Here is a 5,993-nt window from a genome sequence, read left to right as displayed (position 1 = left end):
ACACTGAATGGGGAGACAGTGAAAGTCAATGGGGGTCGATTTAATAGCATACTACAGAAACTTGCACACCCGAATGGGAGACCGTCAACGTCAATCGGGGGTCGATTTAATAGCATACTACAGAAACTTGCACACCCGAATGGGAGACCGTCAAAGTCAATCGGGGTCGATTTAGTAGCATACTACAGAAACTTGCACACCCGAATCGGAGACCTTCAAAGTCAATCGGGGGTCGATTTGATAGCATACTACAGAAACTTGCACACCCGAATGGGAGACAGTCAAAGTCAATCGGGGGTCGATTTAATAGCATACTACAGAAACTTGCACACCCGAATGGGAGACCGTCAAAGTCAATCGGGGGTCGAGCATACTTTACAAAATGATCCGAGAATCTGCACACACACCGAGTGGGAGACGGTGATGAAAACGTCCGCCCTTATATGTTCGATTGCACTATTTCACTATATTAAGGGGAGAGGGTGCCTTCGCACACATATTTGGTGTGAAATATCTTCCGCCCCCCAGCGGAGCGCTTCGGCGCCTCTGCGAAGCAAAGCGCGGCATTCAAAAACAACAACCAAAATTGCCGTCGCTTTCCCTTCCCTGCCCTGCAATGGCTGGAGCAGCAGCAGCAGAAGAGAGAGAGAAAATAGTCTCATGGGGTCAGAGGAAATGGCAGTGGAGCGCGATCTATGAATTTCACTAGCCAGGTCTGTCTCCCAATTGAACATTATTACTCTCGGCGCACACGTCGCCACCACGGTTTCGCGACAGCAGCAGCATCATGATGTTGCGTCTATTGTAAGTCCGGAACCGGGTTATTCGGCTGTTCGCGAACAGTCGGGTTTTAACCTGCCTAACAAACGATCAAACAACTTCCACTCTCGAGTGGTGCGGTGACTGTCCTATCGTCGCTCTTGTATGCTGGATTGCACTATTTCACTATATTAAGGGAGAGGGTGCCTTCACACCTATTCGGTGTGGAATATCTTCCGCCCCCAGCGGGCGCCAGCGCCTCTAAGCGGCATTCAAAAACAACAACCAAAGTTGCCGTCGCTTTCCCTTCCCTGCCCTGCAATGGCTGGAGCAGCAGCAGCAGCAGCAGAGAGAGAGAGAGAGAAAATAGTCTCATGGGGTCAGAGGAATGGCAGTGGGCGCGATCTATAATTTCACTAGCCAGGTCTGTCTCCCAATTGAACATTATTACTCTCGGCGCACGCGTCGCCCACGGTTTCCGCGACAGCAGCAGCATCATGATGTTGCGTCTATTGTAAGTCCGGAACCGGGTTATTCGGCTGTTCGCGAACAGTCAGGTTTTAACCTTGCCTAACAAACGATCAAACAACTTCCACTCTCGAGGTGCGGTACGGTGACTGTCCTATCGTCCGCTCTTGTATGCTGGATTGCACTATTTCACTATATTAAGGGGAGAGGGTGCCTTCACACACATATTCGATGTGAAATATCTTCCGCCCCCCAGCGGAGCGCTTCGGCGCCTCTGCGAAGCAAAACGCGGCATTCAAAAACAACAACCAAAATTGCCGTCGATTTCCTCTCCATGCCCTGCAATGGCTGGAGCAGAAGGAGAGCGAGAGAGAGAATAGTCTCATTGGGTCAGAGGAATGGCAGTGGAGCGGGCTAATGGCGAGTAGGCTCGCGATCTATCAATTACACTAGCCAGGTCGCTCTCCCTATTGAACATTATTACTCTCTCTCGGCGCACACGTCGCCACTGCGGTTTACGCGACAGCAGCAGCAGCAGCATCATGATGTTGCATCCACCAATTAGTCCGGAACCGGGTTATTCGGCTGTCTGCGAACAGTCCGGTTTTAACCTTACCCAACAAACAACATCCACTCTCGAGATGCGGTACGGTGAATGTCCTATCGTCCGACCTTGTATGCTGGATTGCATTATTTCACTTTATTAAGGGGAGAGGGTGCCTTCACACACATATTCGGTGTGAAATATCTTCCGCCCCCCAGCGGAGCGTTTCGGCGCCTCTGCGAAGAAAAGCGCGGCATTCAAAAACAACAACCAAAGTTGCCGTCGCTTCCCTGCCCTGCAATGGCTGGAGCAGAAGGAGAGAGAATTTAGTCTCATTGGATCAGAGGAATGGCAGTGGAGCGGGCTTATGGCGAGTAGGCTCGCGCTCTATCAATTACACTTGCCAGGTCCATCTTCCGTTTGGACATTATTTACTCCGTCTCTCTCTCGGCGCACACATCGCCACCCTACTAGTTTCCGTCACAGCATATGCTGCGGCCTTTCAGTCGGGAACGGGGCTCCCCTTCGCCTTGCTGTCTGCCCAACTTAGCGGACTTGCGTTGGCTGATCACCCCGTCTTCGCGTCTGTGCCGGCCTTCAATGCAGTGCCCAACCGTCTCTTGACCGAGATTCATTGCACTATTCCACGCGCAAACAGCTACCCTAAATGTGCATAGACAACGCTCATGGTTCAACACGACCAGGGCGCAGTCTGGGAGCCGAGTATACTAAAAAGAGAGTTTAGCAGCCAAAACTCGTCAAAGCACACGTTGGGTTACCCCATCACCTAACAACGATGATGGCGGTTCCCACCCGTGAAATACACAACCTAACCAATATTGGGCGACGATGGCGCTCATGAGCCCACGTCCCCACAAACAGTAAGAGAAAGAGAGAGAGGAGGAGATTGGCCAATGTGCGGTCCCTCGCCCAATGTCTTATGCCTCGCTGGGGCAAAGAGAAGAGAAGAGGAGCGGATAAGGGAGGAGATTGGCCAACGTGCGGTCCCTCGCCCAATGTCGGCTGCCTCGCTGGAGCTGGGTAAAGAGGAGAGGAGCGGATAAGGGAGGAGATTGGCACACACGGTGGCGCTGCCGGCGCCGAGGATAGCAAGAGAAGGTGCAGTTTGATCTGATCATCTGGTTTGCTATTTCTCTAAGGCCAACGTGCGGTCCCTCGCCCAATGTCGGCTGCCTCGCTGGGGCAAAGAGAAGAGGAGAGGATAAGGGAGGAGATTGGCACACACGGTGGCGCTGCCGGCGCCGAGGATAGCGAGAGAAGGTGCAGTTTGATCTGATCATCTGGTTTGCTATTTCTCTAAGGCCAACGTGCGGTCCCTCGCCCAATGTCTTCTGCCTCGCTGGGGCAAAGAGAAGAGGAGCGGATAAGGGAGGAGATTCGCCAACGTGCGGTCCCTCGCCCAATGTCGGCTGCCTCGCTGGAGCTGGGGCAAAGAGGAGCGGATAAGGGAGGAGATTGGCACACACGGTGGCGCTGCCGGCGCCGAGGATAGCAAGAGAAGGTGCAGTTAGATCTGATCATCTGGTTTGCTATTTCTCTAAGGCCAACGTGCGGTCCCTCGCCCAATGTCTTCTGCCTCTCTCTCAATCTCACTATTTTGGCCGCCGTGATAGGCGCCGCCAACAGCAGCAGCTACCTGGTTGATCCTGCCAGTAGTCATATGCTTATCTCAAAGATTAAGCCATGCATGTGTAAGTACAAGCCGATTTAAGGCGAAACCGCGAATGGCTCATTAAATCAGCTATGTTTCATTGGATCTGTAAACCCACTTACTTGGATAACTGTGGCAATTCTAGAGCTAATACATGCAATTGGTCTCTGACCGCAAGGGAAGAGCGCTTTTATTAGTTCAAAACTGGTCGGGCCCCGGTCCGTAACCCACCTGTGGTGAATCTGAATAACTTCGGGCTGAGCGCACGGTCTCCGCACCGGCGCCGCTTCTTTCAAGTGTCTGCCTTATCAGCTTTCGATTGTAGGTTATGCGCCTACAATGGCTATAACGGGTAACGGGGAATCAGGGTTCGATTCCGGAGAGGGAGCCTGAGAAACGGCTACCACATCTAAGGAAGGCAGCAGGCACGCAAATTACCCACTCCCGGCACGGGGAGGTAGTGACGAAAAATAACGATGTGAGTCTCATCCGAGGCCTCGCAATCGGAATGAGTACACTTTAAATCCTTTAACGAGTATCCATTGGAGGGCAAGTCTGGTGCCAGCAGCCGCGGTAATTCCAGCTCCAATAGCGTATATTAAAGTTGTTGCGGTTAAAAGCTCGTAGTTGGATCTCAGTTCCGGACTGACGGTGCACCGGTGTTTACTGTCACTCGAACAGTCCGCGGGATGCTCTTTGTCGAGTGTCGAGTGGCGGAGAGTTTACTGAAAAAATTAGAGTGCTCAGAGCAGGCTATTTGAATGGCCCGAATGGTGATGCATGGAATAATGGAATAGGACCTCGGTTCTATTTTGTTGGTTTTCGGAACCAGAGGTAATGACTAATCGGAACAGGCGGGGCATTTAGCGGACGCTAGAGGTGAAATTCTTGGACCGTCAAGACGAACTACTGCAGCATTTGCCAAGGATGTTTTCATTAATCAAGAACGAAAGTTAGAGGTTCGAGGCGATCAGATACCGCCCTAGTTCTAACCATAAACGATGCCAACTAGCGATCCGCCGGCGTTATTCCATGACCCGGCGGGCAGCTTCCGGGAAACCAAAGTCTTTGGGTTCCGGGGAAGTATGGTTGCAAAGCTGAAACTTAAGGAATTGACGGAAGGGCACCACCAGGAGTGGAGCCTGGCTTAATTTGACTCAACACGGGAAACCTCACCAGGCCCAGACACCGGAAGGATTGACAGATTGAGAGCTCTTTCTCGATTCGGTGGGTGGTGGTGCATGGCCGTTCTTAGTTGGTGGAGCGATTTGTCTGGTTAATTCCGATAACGAACGAGACTCTGGCCTACTAAGTAGTCGACGGATCTCCAGAAAATGGTGTCCAGTTCGCAACTTCTTCTTAGAGGATAAGCGGCAATTCTAGCCGCACGAGATTGAGCAATAACAGGTCTGTGATGCCCTTAGATGTTCTGGGCGCGCGCTACACTGAAGGGATCAACGAGTTTTCCCCCTCCGAGAGGAGCAGGTAACCCGTTCAAAGCCTTTCTTGATAGGGATTGGGGCTTGCAATTGTTTCCCATGAACGAGAATTCCCAGTAAGTGCAAGTCATCAGCTTGCGCTGACTACGCCCTGCCCTTTGTACACCACCCGTCGCTACTACCGATTGAATGATTTAGTGAGGCCTTCGGACTGGCGCTCTTGGATTGTCGGCCCCGTTGCCCGCGAGGGTTTTCTGGGGTCGTCGCCTCGAGGTGATGGAAAGATGTACAAACTTGATCATTTAGAGGAAGTAAAAGTCATAACAAGGTTTCCGTAGGTGAACCTGCGGAAGGATCATTAACAGAGAGAAAGAGAACGGGGCGCTCTTAAAACTACTACTACTCTCCTGATTTGGGCGGTCTCGGGCTCTGCTCTGGCAACTCCAGCAGCGAAAGAGGACAATCCCGGCCCCCGCACCAAAAATAGGTACCACCACGCTGTAGGTGGACCACACTCGGGCGAGAGCGCGAAGACCGGAGGAGGAGGACGGGCGGGGCTTTGGACGGCTGCCCGTCCGTTCCTTACTACCGGCGAATAAGCCTCTTGACCCAAAAAGAGTGAAATTCAAGTGTCAAAAAACAACAACAAGCCGTCCGGCCAAACCCAAACCACAAACTTGGGCTATGTCTGTCAAACTCCTTTCATTGAGATCAGACCTGTGATGGTTAATGCAAAAGACCAAATGGCAAATACACAACTCTTAACGGGGATCACTTCGGTCAGGTCGATGAAGATCAAGAGCAACCGCGCGGTCGGTATGTGAATCGCGAAGAATACCAGATACATCGACACAAGTTGAACGATATTGCGGGCGGCGGCAGCCATACAGCTGAAAACGCCGCCTACTCACGCACGAGGGTCGGAAATATACATCCATCGGTTGCCGCGAAGTTCGCTGCACCTGGCTGACTGTCTCCCCACGGTGGGTAACCCGAACCGAAGCTCGCTTTGGGTTTAATCGCTTTTTGCGCGAGGCGTCTTAAAAACAAGCAAGCCTATCACTGGCAGTCCATGACTTGGCGCACCCACATTCAACCACAAACAAAGCGA

Source organism: Homarus americanus, unplaced genomic scaffold, assembly GCF_018991925.1.
Source record: "Homarus americanus isolate GMGI-L3 unplaced genomic scaffold, GMGI_Hamer_2.0 scaffold56006, whole genome shotgun sequence".
In the NCBI taxonomy this organism is placed as follows: Eukaryota; Metazoa; Arthropoda; class Malacostraca; order Decapoda; family Nephropidae; genus Homarus; species Homarus americanus.
Note: the sequence above shows the minus strand (reverse complement) of the source record.